General features: G+C 47.4%; 1 protein-coding gene across 1 annotated transcript in view; it reads right to left on the bottom strand.

Moving 5' to 3' along the window:
- The window catches only part of SCHIP1 (schwannomin interacting protein 1), a 138,309-nt gene that overhangs the window by 44,185 nt on the left and 77,307 nt on the right, over window positions 1-16,817 (bottom strand). The window lies entirely within an intron of this gene.

The raw sequence follows: 16,817 nt of genomic DNA, 5'->3' as shown, positions 1-16,817 counted from the left end.
GCTGCTCACACCAGGAGCTGCCCACAAGGTTTTCCCCAGCGATTTTCTCCTGTCCCGGGAGGAGATTGTGTTTTGGGATGAGCAGAACAGCCCCGAGGATGCTCACCGCTCCGGCACGGGTCCCAGGCCAGGCTTGCAGGAGCAGCTGAGTGCTGTCCCCTCAGTCAGGAGGCTTGGCTGTCCCCACTTATTAAATTAAAGTCAGATCCAGCAATTAGCGTGCCGACGGGGGGCTGCTGCTTCCTGCAGCTCCCACTGATCGGGTCCAGGCAGGCAGATTGGGATCGCCTGTCCCGTTCTCTGAAGAGCTAAAAGGCATCTCAGCTGCAGGGAGCTCCTGCCAATAAAAGCACAGCCCGGCATCACTGCTTTCATTCTTCCTTAAATTATTTTCTGTGCCTAGCAAGGAGCCCGGGCTGGGTGTACGGGAGGAGGCTGGGCTCTGCCTGGCCCCCAGTGCCCCGTGCTGGCTGCTGCAGCTCCAGGTGAGGAGAGATGGGGATGGAGGCACTCACCCCTTCCTCTCCCATTCCCTGCTTTATCCATTTTACACAGCAGCCACACCTGGCTTCGTAAGAGAAACGCATTGGGAACCTGAGCTATTCAGCATGCTGCCCCTAAGGTGGGTCTGAGGTTAATCACTCGTTTCTGCCGGCTGGGATGAGGGCTTTTAATTCAGTTAATTTCAGAAGCAGAGAGGAGGAAGAAATGCAGTTGTCTCAGAACAAATCTCAAAAATCAGCCTATCTGGGGAGCCTGAGCAACATGCAGAAGTCAGCGGGACAGGTCTTGGTGTGCTGCAGATTTTTATTTAAAAAAAAAGAAGATTTGAATACTGTAAATATTTACAAAAATGTCCAAAGAAGCTGAAAGTGCAAGCGCACACTTTGAGGCAGCCTCGAGCAGCAACCAAAGCCGTGATCCAAAGCTCTGGGAAAATGTTGCTCAGATGTCAGTGGGCTCTCAGCAATCACTGGTTGTGAACCAGGAGGCAATTTCCAACCGCAGGGCTGGGAGCTGCTCCTGATTTCCATCCGGTGATGGAAGGGGACGCACGGAGGAGCCGGGCCCTGCCCGCCGGCCACGTGCACTTCGGAAAATGTTTCTCCTGCTCCTGACCTCCCGTCCCCCTGGCTGGGAACGGTTTGTGCCTGACTCACTTGGTGCTCTGAGGGAAAATTAATGAACGGCTCATAATGTGCCACAAGCTCAGCACACAAATAGGATAAAACACGCAGCGTTTTGGTGCCTTACATGCCGTATTTGAGCCTGAGGTAGAAGCGACGAAGCCTTGCTGGCTTCAGGTGTCAGAGGTGCCTCTGAGGAAGCTCATTTCCAGGCTTCAAAACAGTTCCCCGTGGTGGGACCTCATCAAAAATGGGGCAAAGCCTGGGGGCTGCCCTGCTGGGGCACTGGGTGCTGCCCGCACCCCTGGGTGCCCCCATCCACCCGCTTTGGGAAATGCAAGCCCAGACCCCACGCCATCGCTCAGGGGCTGATCGCCGAAGGAAACCTGCATCATATTTCAGGTTCCTTTAATCCAAAGGCTCCGCTAAATTGACCTGGCATAAATTGATAGCATGGCCGGCTTGCCCTGAAGGAATCCGCATGCATATTTCATCCAGTCACCTTTAAAAGTGCTGAGGTGGCAGTGCTGGCACGGCCCGAAAGGCAAAATTTCTGCTCTTGCTGCCTCCCCAGCCTCCCCGTCACACGTGGCCCAGGCGGCAGCCACCGGCTACCCAAAGTTCACAGGTTTCACGCAGTTCCTTCTGTTTTAATTAAATCCCACTGACATTTTTATTTACCGAAATGTTGCCATTTCAGCCTGCTCTCCCAGCTCACGCCTTGCTGTGTAATTAGGACCAGTCATTACGCCTCTCCCCGGAGTGTTTGATGTTAGCAGGTTTCCTCATCCACTCCAGGCTTTCAGAATCCAGTCATAATAATTTTGTAATGAAAAATGCACAATTTACTCGTAATGCTTAGGTCAGTGCTTGTCTGTGTCCGACCTCTCTCGTGCCTCCGTGTTTTATTTCCTTGTTACAAGCGCATCATGACATTTAATTGGCAGGTAGGTAGCAGAGCAGGTTAAAATGCATTAGCATTTATTGCAGTCTCTGTTTGCCTGCTTCCATTTATTCCGGGCTTGCTGTAACTCACCACCCAGGGGCAGGCTGGCTGTGGAGCCTTTCAAATTTGCCCAGTGAAGGTGTGTGTGAACATACAACCTCACCTCCGGCTGCACAGAGCCCAAAAGTGCAGCTTACATCCAGGATACGAAGCTTTCTAATGTGTTCCCATGCTGCCTGGCCACCTGCAGGAGCTGAAAGGTTCTCGGGTCACCAACAGGCAGTGACCTGGTGCTTTGGGGGTGCTCGGTGCCACGCTGCTGCCTCCAACGCATCATAAGGGTTGCTGTGAGGGATAGGCTACGGCCACCTCCTCCACCATGGAGGTGACAAGAGCCTGCCTACATCATGCACGGTGCTGGCTGGGGGCTAAGATGGAAAAAAAGAAAGGAAGAAAGATGCGGGGTGAGCTCTGGAGGCTGCCCAGAGGCACCAGGCAGGGATAGGGGTGCCCATCACACTCCATCCCTGCTCTGTGGCACCACCAAGCCCCCACGTGCATCCCTCTGAGCAGAAAAAGTCAGGTTTCCTGCTAAGGCTCTGACCAGGGGCTGTCCCCAAAAAATGCAACCCTCTGCTAGCCACCCCACCTGTCTGATAGCAGGAGAAGTGCTGAGGGCACCCGGGATGCTGAACACAGATGCGCTGGGGTTAAGCGTTTCCAGGCCCAGGAAGATTTAACGTGTAAAGCCACGTCTTCTTTCTCTGAGCTGTTCTCCAGCTGTTTTCAGAATGTCCGTGTCACTTCATTTTCATGTCTTTGTGTTGCTTGGGGCTTTGAAATATCTTCTTTGCCAGCAGAAGCCGAGCTTTCAGTAAGCCACCTCTATCAGCCCTCCCGAATTAACGCCGAGCACTCCCAGCTCACATTTCCTTCATCAAAGGAGACGTTTGAGGAAGATCCCAATAATTCTTTGTCCTTTGTAACAGCATTAGGATGTAAAAGTATTAAAGGGCAATTACATGCTAGCTGGTATGTAAACTGCTGTAATTTGAATTTATGAATCAAGTCCACTCCTACCACGTCTGAGTGGTGGTGCCTCACACTGCGAAGTGCCTGGGCTCATCAGTTTAGGATTTCTCCTGGCCCATGGTCGGGTTTTCTGGTCCTGGTCCAGCAGTGTTAAAAACGAGCAGGAAAATTGCTTTCCAAAAGCCAAATTGCTGTGCTCTATTCCCTGCCTGAAGATTTCTAGAGAGCGTTTGCTGTGCAGGACAGTGGCTGCCTCCTTTCCCTCAGCTGCACGTGGTTTGGGTTATTGGTGCTCACACAGCGCTGGCACCCAGACCCTGCCCTACCTGTAACAACCTGGCCCAGCAAGAAAAGAAATCCCAAACCGAGCCAAAATTCCTCGAAGGTTTTAAGAAAGGGTGGGGATAAAGCCATCCAGGAGAGAATTTTTCATTTTCAAGGTTCAAAATGTATCCCAATCAAAGAGAAATAAGCTACACTAAAAAAAAAATAAAAACCACCAACACATAATTTGGCATTCTAGGTCCATCTGCTGTTGAAAATATGCAAATATCATGAAAATAGTCTGGCTACAAAGTGTCTCCAGCACAGACAGCTAGTGGGAAGCCCCACCAAGCAAAGCAAGAGTGAGAGCCACGCTCAAGGAGCCAACAGGAAAAAGTGGGGTGAAAGGATCTTAAAAACATTAAAAAGAAGTGGTGGTAAAGAAGGTAAAGACTGGGAGAGAGAAATTCCCAAATAAAATAAGAATGAAAATAAAGAGACCTGTCTGAGGTTCCTTTAGGCCTGCAGTGCTGCTTGAAAAAATATTAAAGCGAAAGTAAGATCATTAATTATTAAATGGTGGGAGAATTAAAAATTGAAAGAAACGTTAGATAATTTAAAAAAATAAAATAGAGCTGCGCTGCACAGGGTGTTGAGAGGGATGCTGGGCTCTGAAAAAAGCAGGAAGAAATGCTTCGGATTGGTAAATAATTGATGTTATGTTTAATTTATTCATATTTCTTTACTTTGCTAATGTTCCAGGGAGAGAAGCAGGACCCCAAGGATGGGGTGGGTTCGCAGCCGTCAGTAATGGCCCCGTCCCTTGCACAGAAGGGGATGCTGGGGGGTCCCTCCCTGCCTGCCACCACCCCGCCAGGCACACGTTGGGCAGCCCAAGGGCACCCTGAGGAGCTCAGCCTCCTCCAACACTCAGCTCTTTTGCCATTGCACGTTTGGGGCTGGTTTTTGTTTGTTTTTAGGGTTTGAGCCCCGCATTGGGCCGGTGCCCCAGCCCAGCTGAGCATCACAAAGCTATTTTTGGCCAGGGGATGCCACGTAGAGGACAGGAGGTCCCAGCACCCCATCAATTACCCTTTTGGCTCACTAAAGCTCTCCAAGGGCTGCCAAAATCGGCTTTTTTGTTCTCTTCTTCAGATCCAACTGAGGAGAGAGCCACCACTGCCCATTAATTCCTGGTTTTCTCCCTGAACTTTTTATAACTGTCTCCTCTTAGTTGGGGGAGTAAAGTATTTCCCTCAGACACACATAATAGGCATAATCAGCAAAGCCCTGTCTTCCCAGCCCCTAATTTGCAATGTGATATGATGGCACTTTTTGGCAATAACCGAAGTGATCTATGGTCACGAGGATACAGTCCTCGGGTAGAGGCAGATTTATGGTTCTGGCTATAACAGATATTTTACCCCTCAGCAGCAATAAAGGCATGGCTGAAAGCTCTACAAAATCAAAATAAATGCAGAGAATGAGGAAGCTTGTCAGGTAATAACAGGAGTTCTTTAAATCAATGGCAAGTTTAAGGGAAAGGTGACTGAAGTTTCAGAGCGAGCGCTGCACGAGCCCAGGAGCGCTGCACGATTACTGCCAGCAATGCAGACTTTCACCCTGTCCACCGGTGTTTAATGCTACGTCTGTTTTATAGGGAGGTTAAGCTTAATTAAAATGCTTTTATAGATAACATTATACGGTTTTGCAGATCGTTATTTACTCCGCGGCAAACAAATACCAACCGCTGAGCTGCACGCTTGGTGTGAGCAGTGAAGTATCTGGCCCAAACGCCACTCCTGTGAATAACCCCACGTTGGGCTACACTAAAACAAAGCAGAGAAATCCAACAGCAAGGGCTGATGTGCGTGTGCCTCCAGCTGAACAAATACACAGCTTTATTGCTGCGCCGCGGTTCTCCCCATCTGCCATCCCTTCTGAGTTTTCATTTCTCTCTCCGCCCTTCCCACAGCTCCCGCACGACACAAGAATTGGAAAAAATGAGTCACGTTGTCGGCTGCACGGAGCCAGGAGCCCCTGCTGGAAGGTTTGAGGGCTCGAGGCGACCTGGTGAGACAATGATAACAAACTTCACCCGTCCACCAAAATGAAGGAAAACAATAGAGAAATACAACACGACGCTAAGCTCCTGCTGAACTAGCCTTGGCTAATCAGTGAGTAACGATGATGTTCTTGCTATCATCATTAATATAAGCATTAATGACCAATTTAAGCCAGTCACACAGTTCCTTTTGTGCTCAGCAGGAGGAGGTGACCCATCCCACCCCACTGGTCCCCAGCTGAGGGGAACAAAGCCCTCTGGAGCAGTGTCTGCCCTGCCCACGGCCTGAAACATTGCCTGACACCCGGTGTCACAGCTAAATCCAAGTGAGACAAACACGGTGACATCAAGGTAATTTTTCCCTCCTGTTAGTTTAGCATCAGCACTCAATGGTGCCCTAAATTGGTGGGTTTGGTCCTTTCAACAGGCAAAGACGGGCACCAAACAGAGCGAGGACTCCCTCAGAAACCCTCCAACAAAACCTCCCACGTTAGCTCCTGGCAAGACCTCAGGCCCTATTTGCCTCTTTGCCCCTGCCCACAGGAACAGTATTTGTATGGGCAAAGTCTCAAAGAGGGATGTTAACATAAAAATATGGTTTTGTGCTCCTCAGAGCATTCACCAAAATTTAAAGTACTTACTGGGATGTGCAAGACCACAACCTCACCATCAGACACAGCAGCACCGCTGGCTGGGGACCTCGTTCCCTCTGCCCTCAGTGCGCTCACCTAATGATCTGTGCTTTGTCAAGAAACGTGTCCAGGCCTTCTTGTTGTTGCTGCCTGTTTTGCAGCTCTGGTGCTGGTTACTGAAGGGAAGCACACATTTGTTTCCCTCGACAGGAACCGGTGAGGGCCGTCAGGAAGAGGAACCAGAGCGCGAGCAGCTGGCGCACACCTAACGATGCACTGCTGCGCTGTTAACACAAAGCTGTTACATGCCTTGATAAACACGTAACAGGCCTCACGGAATTAAAAGAAAATTAAAACGTAAATGTTTACACAAGATCTATTTCCCCTCTTGTTTTTAAGCACTCGTTCACCTGCCTGGCAGCCGGTGTTGCCTTGATGCTCCCAGCGGATGAGCCAAGGCTGCCCTGAGCCGATTTGGAGCTGTACGATTACACCAAAACCTTCAGAAAATTATCTGCCCTCCTTCAGGTATCACTTCGTACCATAATTACCATTTTAATTCAGCTCTTTAGCCAGTTTTTAAAAGACACCAACACAACATTGCTGTCTTATGTTTGTAATAGCAAATGCCCTGCTTATGAAAGACTTATTTTCCACCTGGTTGATTTTTCTTACAATTTTAGGTAAAGAAAATCCATCTAAATTCAACTGCTGTGCCATTCCAACAGCAGCTGCCCATAACCTTCCCCGTGGCACCCAGCAGGGCTGCTTTCCTACAGAGCTGCACCAGTGCACGTGCATGGGGTGGTTGTGAGGGGAAAGGGCAGAAAGTAGAGATTTTAACTCTAGGTTGTTGGCCAAAAAATCAAATAGAATTTGAAAAAAAAAAAAAAAAAAAAGAAAAAAGAAAAACCACCAAACTATGGCCACCACAAAAACTTCTGATTTTTTTGTTATTTAAAAATTTCTTTATCACTGCACAAAAAAAAAAAAAAAAAAAAAAAAAAAGTGACAAAGGCCATTTTACAAACACTTCATTGGAAAAGTATTTGGAGGATTTGTTTTAATGGAAAGAGGGAAAAGTTCAGCAACTACTTGCATAAAGGTATCTGAACTCACCATTCCTGTTTCTGATGAACTCCTTGTTGTTTTGCTTTGTACAAAGGAGAGAGATTTTAATTTCTACAGAATTCATAGCACTGAGAAACACGACTGTGTCTGCTAATTTTTAGAAAGCGGTGCAAGCCCAGGTCAGCTCGTTAGGCTTCCTTTTGTAAATGAAAAGAGATCAGGTGGCATACAAGGTTAACTTCATTTTCAGTTTGGTGCAAACCAATGACTGCTTTTGCACAGATCCTGGCCACTGATGCCCAGCTTGTCATTAAATCCCTTTTTCACACCATTTTCCTGTTCAGTGATCAAAACAGAGCAACTTAAAACAAAAAACAACACCAAAACCCCACTCTATTTTACAATATCCAGTAAATGACAAAATAATGTTTAAATGCACGGCATTAAAGACTTTGTGCAGGTGAGATTATGTTCTGCTTGAGCCTGGAGGAGTGCTGAATATTTAAAGGCAATACAGTTCTGATCCTGAAGCTATTTTATTCTAAAACCTAGTTTATATTTATCAGGTTACTTAGCCAGAAAAAAAAAAAAAAAAAAGCCACCTGGTTTTAGATGATGCAAATCTAATCAATGGGATAATTCTATTTTACTAAATGATAATCATGTTGTAAGACACAGGAGACAAAAGAATACTTACCGTAAATGCATATTCCCTCCTGCCCTAATGTTACAACAGCCTATTCTTAGCTCAGTCAAATAAATATTCATATTTAATTTGCCAGTGAGCTCAGGTAATCAGCGAGCTCAATTCAGCTATAAAAAGTAAGTCAGCAAATATGTTAATTTGCATTTTTTAGGCAGCATCACTCAGCAGCACTGACAAAGCAAAGCTGGGCTTTCTGTTCACCAGCGCTGGGGCCCCGTTAATGGCTCGGGTCAAAGCGATGCCATCCCCATGGGGTGTGATGTGCTCCCCTGGGGCTGCTCTGGCACACAGGAGTGGGGTGGTGGAGGGCCAGGAGCTCAGCGAGAACCTTTTTAACAGGAAACCCATGAGAAGAGACCCTGATAAAGGCATAGCTGCAAACAGATGGCTTTAATAGCCCGAACCAGCCAGCTCTGGCAAAGCCGGTGGAAATTTGACCGTACCCAGTCCTGCAGCATCTCACCCTTATTAGCCGGGCAGGGTGGGGTTTGCAGTTTATTTTTAGGACAAACATTAAACAGTCCATTAAGACTTCAGTCCTTTTGGCTGACCTGAGCCATTGCTCCCCGTGGCTCAGCCCCACCTCCCCTTCCCAGCCCCACGACAGCATCGGGCCCTCGCGTGCCACCCCCTCCATACGCCGACACAAACTAATTGCCTCCGGTTTGCTTCCCCCGTGCTTTTGGTATCATTATCTGCACAAATTTTTAAGAGGCAAGTGAGAAAATGCCAACATCAGAGAAGCTGCAGGCTAAGCTAATTGCTTGATCTGCTTACGTAGATCTAATTTAAAGCAGGCGTTGAACTGCTGGAACCGCTGCTTATTTCCTCGGGGGCACATCCATCCGCCGGTGTGGCGTGAGGGATTTCAACGTGCAGGAGATGTTGTTCCTGCTCTCTGGAGGTGTAATTCTGTTGCAGGGGTGAGCACGTGCCTGTGGGCACACCGCAGAGCCTGCAGCCAGCCTCGCCTAAGTGAAGGATGCTCACAGGTGGACCTGCAGTGCGTGCTCCCCCCGTTTGGGTTGTTGAGGGTCCATGGGAACATATGTAAGTGCACGTGCAGCCTGATTAAAACAAAATGTTGCTTTTTCACAGTTTAATCAAACTGTAAAATTAATCAGCGTTATGGCTTATTCTACACCGCTGCTTACAGAGAAGGGAATGCAATTAAAATGTTGCCCAAATTCATAATTGCTGAGCTACTGCAATAAATGTGTACAAAAAAAGGACCCTTGAGATATGTGGTTGGGCCCCAAATTGCCTTTTTTTTTTTTTTTTTTTTAATTCAAGAAGAGCCCTAGCAGCACCAAGAGCAGCCTGCCTGTGACAGCTCTGCTGCTAATTACTTTATCAAGACCTGCTGTATCTAAAAATAAATTAAAAAAAAAAAAAAGCAGGTGCTGAGATCAGACCTTGTGGCAAAGTCGCGATGCTCAGCCCTCACCTGGCATCCTCTGCCCAGGGACTGCTCTACACGAGGGGTCCCCAGGGAGGGTACAGGTGATAACAGATACCAGGGATGTGCCCAGGCTGCTCTGCAGCCCCAGCCCCAGCCCCCTGGAGCCCCCCACCAAAACGCCAGCCGCTATGGGAAGCACTGCCACAGCACCAGTGATTTATCCCTAATAAAAGTCCCTAATAAAAGCCCAGCGCGACTCAGCTGTAACAAAAATTGCTGTGATCGTTCTTTATTACTAACAGCTCTGGAGGAAAAACAACAAAAACAAACCGTGTGTGCGCCATTGATGGGACTGGGCTGATACAGAGCTGTACCAGCTCTGGCTCGAATTGCCACCTGTGGGCTGCGCAGGTACTCACAGCACTCAGTGCTTTCTAGTCCATATAGCTGGATACCAAAGGTTTTGAAGAAGTGCACCGAGAAATCTTTATTCCCTTTATACCAAACATTGCCACGTTCTGGGGCCAAAAAGGCTGGGTGGGCTAATACTGAATACAAAAATTGGCTACGTGAAACTTTTTCCTGATATATGGGAAAAAAATAAATCATGGAACAGGTCTATCAGTAATTTTAGTTATTGTCTGATTGATATTTGGCTATCTGCTATAAAACCTGGGAATATATTCTATGTGTGAATCATTTCCACATTAAACAAATGCTGTGCAGCCAGAATGAAGGAACTGGAATCCTACAGCCATTAGGATGCCATTATAAGGCACTTTTTTGGTTAAATAGTTGAAATTTAACCATTTATTAGGTAGCTTTAGCCAAGGCCCTTTTCAAGCTGCCTCTCCTGCACCCACCTTTACCTCCCCAGTGGGTATTTTAGGCACAATGCACTTGGGCACCTTCCTCCAGATTCACGGGGTGACGCCAGGGGAACCTCGCTGCCTGCTGCTCTCCTGGATTTTCCCACTGGCACACCAGGGGCTGGTCACAGCCAGCAAGGCAGAGCTCCAGCACTGTTCCCATTTTGTGGAATTACACAGACCTAGGAAAGCCAGGCTGGTGCCCCTGAAAGTCAAATGAAATTCGATGCTTAGGAGGAAGAGACAGAGGAGTGCATTAAGAAAAAAAGAACAAAGAAAAAAAAAGAAAACCCTACAAACCTTCAGCTCCCCCAGACAGACTAACGTAATCTGGTTTCCCTTTAAGGTCCCTAACCTAATAAACCCAACATTAGCAACAGGCAGTAATGGAACAGATACTGCAAGTAAATGCCGAGCGGTTACACGATGTCAGGAGGCCACGGCTCGATCTGGTGTTTTATCACCTCACTTAAATGCTTTGGGGCTGGAGGGCACCACACTCCCCCCGCTTCCACAAGGACCTGTTTTAATGGGGTGCCATTTCCTGCCTTGCAGGGGTGCAGGAGGCTTACACCGAGTAAAGGTTATGACCAGAGATACGCACCGCTTGCTTTTCAGCGATTACAGACAAAAAGCTATTTACCAAATTCCTTTATATTCAGGAAAAAAAAAAAAAAAAAAAAAAAGAGAGACAGAAAAAAAAAAAAACACAACACACAAAAACAAACAAAAAAGTTGAATCAGATGATCATGACAATGCCAGCTCCTGGGGCTGGTATTGCCATGATCATCATCCCCAAAGTGATGGAAGTTTTGTGCTGGGGAAGCCGCCCTACATTTCCCAAAGGACATCCCAGAGGCAAGATCAGCATCACAACAAAAATCTCTTTGGCCTACGACAGAGGGGCAGCTCTGATCTCAGTGTGCTGTCTGCATTTGCAGCGAGGAGCATGTTGGAGAACAGGGTTGCAGCGCACACAGATTTGGTGCCAGCAGCACGGCCAAACTCTCAGCAGCAAGAGCTCCAAACTGAATGCACAAACTCTTACTTGGGATGACCCTAGTGTTACTTTCATTTATGTATATAAAATGAAAACAACGAAAGTAAACACACATGGACACACCATGCCCAAGCGCTGGTCCTGTATCTGGACACCAGCTGAACAGATGGGCTTAGTGAAACAAAAATCCAGGAGCCAGCAAAGGCTTCTGGCGCTGGGTTCATCCAAGCTGCTGGGCGGCAGGAGCAGCAGCCTGCAGAATGGTGTTGACGTGGCACACGTATGAATTTCATTCACAGGAAATGCAGCAACAAAGATCTAATGGCTGCACAAATGCAGTCCAGAAATACCATTGATCCTAAAACAGTAGATGGGAGCATCAGATAATTTAATGAACAGCACAGATCTTTTAACAGCAGCAGCCTGTTTAGCATTGCTTATTTTATCTCTTTACCATGTGAAGCTGCGCATCTTGTTCAGCCCATATTGTAACTCCCATTGTTTAAACACTGATGTGCAAACTATATTTGGGCCTATAAATTCTTATAGTAATTTCCTAGAAAAGTTCTTACATTATTTCCCTCACTAGATATATTACTGGGGCTTTTTACTACAGAGCAGACATTTTCTGCAGCATTGCACCGTCAACTCTACATATGCTTGTCATTGCAAAGCATCTTAAATAACATCTGCTGTGGTCTGTGTGAGGCTCTCTCTACACCTCCAAAGCCAATGGTTCATTTTTCATCAACTCCAATAGGAGCAACGCCTGACCTAGATATGCCTGCGCATCAGTATTGTGGGGAACATCCACGCGATGCATCAAAGACACTGGATTTCAAAATAATATTGATCTGCTCTGGAGATTTACAGTACCTGTTAGAGTATATTTTCACGGTGTATGCAGCAAAAGCTCCAAGAATTTGTGCACTTGTAAATGTATAGGAGCATGCTAGAGCCAGCTATGAGGCTTACAACAATTAGCCAACGCTTTCCTTTGTGTCCCTGGCAGAGCGGGTTTGTATGGAGGGACTTGTCAAGCACCCAAAGTGTGGTTGTCTCTGGTAAAAAAACTTATGGATAAGCAAAACTCTCAGAAATTCAACAACAAGCCTTTTAGTCAAGGCCAAGTTCGTTCCTGGCTCACTTCTAAAATAAAACAATAAAACTTGTATATTCAACTAGTGCTGAGTCGCACCCTTCTGTTCTTAAAACATCCCTTCTTAAGAGCCTGAGGGATAATCCAGGTGGGATTTCCTCATCCTAGCTCCTGCACCTCTTAAGTCTGCAACAATTGTTTGTCGTCAAACCTTGTGTCTTTCCAAAAAAAAACCTGGAAACAATGAAGAGCTGCACAATACGGAGCGAAAAATAGTAAAAGCAGGAAAAACAAACACGCATTTCATTACCATTTTTTGATGAGCAGTTCCTGGGCCATAACCTGTAACAGCAGTAATTAAACCACCAAGCTCTAACGCAGGCATTGCCCAGCCCCAGTGCATGCCAGGGATTGAACGTGCGGGGCAGCTGTGAGCCTTGGGATGCTGTCGGGAACATCGGGGAACAATAAACGTGATTGAAGAGCTTGTTTGCAGGGATGGTTAAAATGCTCCCGTCATACTGTGAGCAACAACAAAAAGGGAAAACAGACTTAATTGTCTTCGTTACAACTGTGAGAAAGGCAAGTGACTCGGTAAAGCAACGTGCAGGCTCACAGTGCCCCAAACCCCTGAAATACTGAAGCCCATGCTGCTTTAGTCTCCAGCTGTCATTGTGAAAAAGGCATTTTCAGAGCAGAAACAAACAGATTTTGGTAGAACAGCTGCTTTGTGCCTCTTGGATGCTCAAATACAACCCCGTGTCATGAATCCAGTTTCCCCAGTACAGCCTCATCCCTCAGGCCTCTGCCTTTCAGGCCCAGCTCTGGTGCCTTACTGCTCCTCCCTTAACCCCTAGGTAGCACGAGGTGAGGACCTGCACCGCCACACTCAGGGTCTGAAAGCCTCATAGGAGATGCTTCTTTAAAACAAGAGGAGAAACGGGAACTGAGGCTTGGAACACAAGCCCAGCAGGGAGGGTGATTTAAACACAAACCCCAAGCCCTGCCTTGCATCCCCTGATGTGCGCAGGTATGCTGACAGGTGAACCCATTGCACCCCACCACAGCTTTGGGTTCAACCCGCACTCCGCTTCCCTATTTGCTATTTCCATGCTATTACTGAAGGCGGTGGGATTAATTAAAGGCAATTAGGTGTGTGATTACAAGCTGCAGGTGTGGCAGAAGGGACTGCAGCCCCGGGGGCTGGGCCTGCCCTCCCTCCAGGCCCTGCACAGTGCACCAGGGCAGGGATGCTCTCGCTGGTACAAGGACATGAAGGCAAACAGCCTTTCTGCAGCATTTTAGGAGAAATCACCAACCACGATACTGTAACCAGGCACAGCAGAGCTCCCCCCACCCTCCACCCCAAAAGTCCAGCCAGCATTGTCACCCACCTCATCTGCTTCTCAGAGCCGGGCATCTAGTGGCATTCGCTGCAAACCCCTTAACGAGTTAATCTTTTTTCAGAGACAGAAGAGAATTCCGGGTAAATATATACTCCAAAGGAAAATTTCCGAAGGCATTGCAGCCAGTAAAGTACAAATCCTGGCAGCTGGCAGCTCTGAGGCAGGGTCTCTGGGTCCACAGCTCAGCGGTGCAGCAGCCTGGGAAGCCAGCGGCTGCCTCATGGGGAGCACTGGGAGCGCTGGGGGCTCCCACTGCCACCGTCCCCGCGAGCCCACCAGGGATGCACCCGGGGGCTCCGTCTGCCTGCTGACATGTTCAGTGGTGCTTCTGCTCCTGGAGGGAGGCCGGTGGGAAGGGAAGCTCTGAAAAATGCGCCTTGGGCTGGCGGCAGCTTCCGAGGGAAAACGCAGCAACAGAGCACGCGAGGGCGGCGGGTTTGAGTTTGTTTTTTTGAGGCAGATGAAATTGAAGCGTGATTTCATCTGCTCTGCATTTCACATGTTAACAACCGTGTTTGTGTGTTTATACGTGAGTTAAAAAGAAATAAATAGCATGGGGAGGCACTTACAGCCCCCGGCCCTCAGGTATAAGGTACCTCCCGGAGAGGTGAGCGCAGCCGGTGCAGGGCACGCAGCACGAACGCTCAGCCTACCAGACATCATGCCCACGTGAAAATACAGCATCGATTTACTCCCTTAAAGATTAATACGATAGGAACGGAGTAGCCTAATTTTAATGAATGTGAATAGCAAAAAAGCAGCCTGTGACTTTTTAATTGATCTGCTGGCTTGAATGCAAAGTGAGCTCAGGCAGAGGGACAGCTGCTGCAGAGGAGCAGTGCTTCCAGGCTGAAGCACAAGCCCCTCACCCCCAAATTCTCCCCCCACCCCTGGCTTTTCCTCTTGCCCCTCACTTTTCCCCTCATCCCCCATTTCTCCCCTTGCCCCCCACTCCTCCCAAAGCCCTCCTAGCCAGAGCAGAGCAGCTCCCACCTCCTACCAGTGTCCTCCCACCCCTCAGAGACTGGTGACCCCCAGGACCTGTTCCTCTGGCATGGTGTCCCCAAGGGTCTGACAAATCTTTTATTTTAATCGTGAGCCTTTTTTATTCCAGGCAGAATCCATTGCTCATTAACAGTGTGCACATGTGCAGGACGTGCTGACTGAATGATTCCTGTTCTTGTTCAGACTGAAGGAGACATCTCAGGTGGACCAGGTGGGTACTGATACGCTGTGCCCAGGTACTGCTGCAACCATGCACCAACATGAGAAATTCCCTTGGAAAAATCCTTGACTGCCACTTTTATGGTCAGACATCAAACACATTGATCAAATGCACTGTCACAGGCCATGGAAATTTAATAATTTGCAGCGAGTGTAAAAGCTGTGGCTTGAAAATATTTTTAAATCCTTCTTCAGAGCTGAAGCAGAAGTCTTTCCCATAAACAGGTAGCACTATTTGCTGATATGACAGAATATTTTATTCACAGATTTGGAGATAGTTCTGAAAGAAATTTCCTTCCCTTCTCCACAGAAACTCTGCCGAGCCCTTTCTCTTTGCAGTAATGAAGAGAAAAATCAATTCCAGGCATTTTTGTGCCTTCCCTGTTAAAAAGCAGGTGGATCTGGAGACCTGATGGAACTGCTTCCTTCTGCTGCTGGAACAGCCACTGCAAATGTGCTTGCAGCAAGAACAAGGCACATACACCATCGTTACGATTTGTGGTGGTTGTGTTGGCAAGGTTGAGCCAAAATATATTCTACCGAGCTTGTTATTAAAAAGGAATAATGCAAATACAGGCCAGCACCTTTACAAATTTCCCAGGATAGCTATGCTGCATCAAAACCTTCTATCAGTCCAGCTTTCACACAGATCAAGGGCTTCAGATCAAGGGATTTTTCTTTGTGAAGAACTGCAGCCATGGCCCTTGCCTGGGTGCATAGTGCAGCTGCCTGTGGGCAGCACATCTGTGCCAATAAATACTCCTCTGACATACTAGAATTTATCTGCATAGCAGAATAGATAAAATATTAAAAAAAGAAAGCACAAAGCGATTCATGATAGCACCTATCACCTGCCGGTGCTCAGGCATGGACATGATGTCCAGGAGATATGAGGCGAGTTGTCCCTGTCTGCTCACAGCCGTCTGATCACAGCATGGAGCCCAGAGACATCAGATAACACCTCCAAAATAGTGACGCAGCTGATCAGTGACTTCTCATCTTTTTCACAGCCACAGGACTTTTCTCCCTTTTGTCTCCTTTTTCTCTATTTTTTTTTTACTTTTTTTTTTTTTTTTTTTTTTCTCATGCTATCAATAACAAGCCTTAGTGCCTGACCGAAAATAGCAGTCCTCCAACAAGCCTCCATTCCTGAGTCAGGATTCACTGTCATGGGGTTATCACATCCTCAGGGGCAAACACAAAATGCAAGGCACCAAACAACACATAATATCTATTCCTTTCTTTTTAATAAAAAAGGCTCAAATATATATATATACACACACACACTAAATATAGTGAAAAATATTAAAATCTGGAGTATATTGCTTTCTTCCCTAAGCCAAACTCTACAGAATTTGTAGCTCTGATGGGTGGTAGAGGCAAGAGCATCTTCCACAGACACCATTTGCTCTGGTGCCGGTGAGACCCCCTGGTCCCACTTCCCCCCTGTGGATTTGACCCTGGGGACACAGGGCCAGCTGAGGGGGTGGTGGATACACAGGGGTGATGGAGCAGTGAACGCACAGCCCAGCTCTCCTGGGTTGAAGTGGGCTGGGAGCCTGATGCTCACATCGCTCGAGCTTCCCATGGAGGAAGCCAGTTTCAAGTCGGCTTCAGTAAAATGATGGCTATCATTGAAACGATAAATAACAGCTGAGAGTGGACTATCTGGGATTACCCTAAGTGCCACAGCCCTACCCGGGAAAGTTATGTGGAAAGAAACTCAACAAACAATACAATATCTGTTCAGAGAGATAAATGATCTTCACGGTAATGACTTTTTTATCACCAGGGGGGGAAAAAAAGAGCAATTTACTTTGCTGGTTTCCATTTCTCCATACACTGTCTGACAAAATAGCAGGCAGACACAGAACCTTTTCAAATGAGAGCTGGCAGGTTCAGGGGAAACTACTTTAAATATATTTGAGACTAACACTCTCTATTTTATATTGCTCACAGTAAGCATGATCTGC

This window comes from Anas platyrhynchos, chromosome 9, assembly GCF_047663525.1.
Source record: "Anas platyrhynchos isolate ZD024472 breed Pekin duck chromosome 9, IASCAAS_PekinDuck_T2T, whole genome shotgun sequence".
Taxonomy (NCBI): domain Eukaryota; kingdom Metazoa; phylum Chordata; class Aves; order Anseriformes; family Anatidae; genus Anas; species Anas platyrhynchos.
This window is presented reverse-complemented; position numbering and strand designations above follow the sequence as displayed.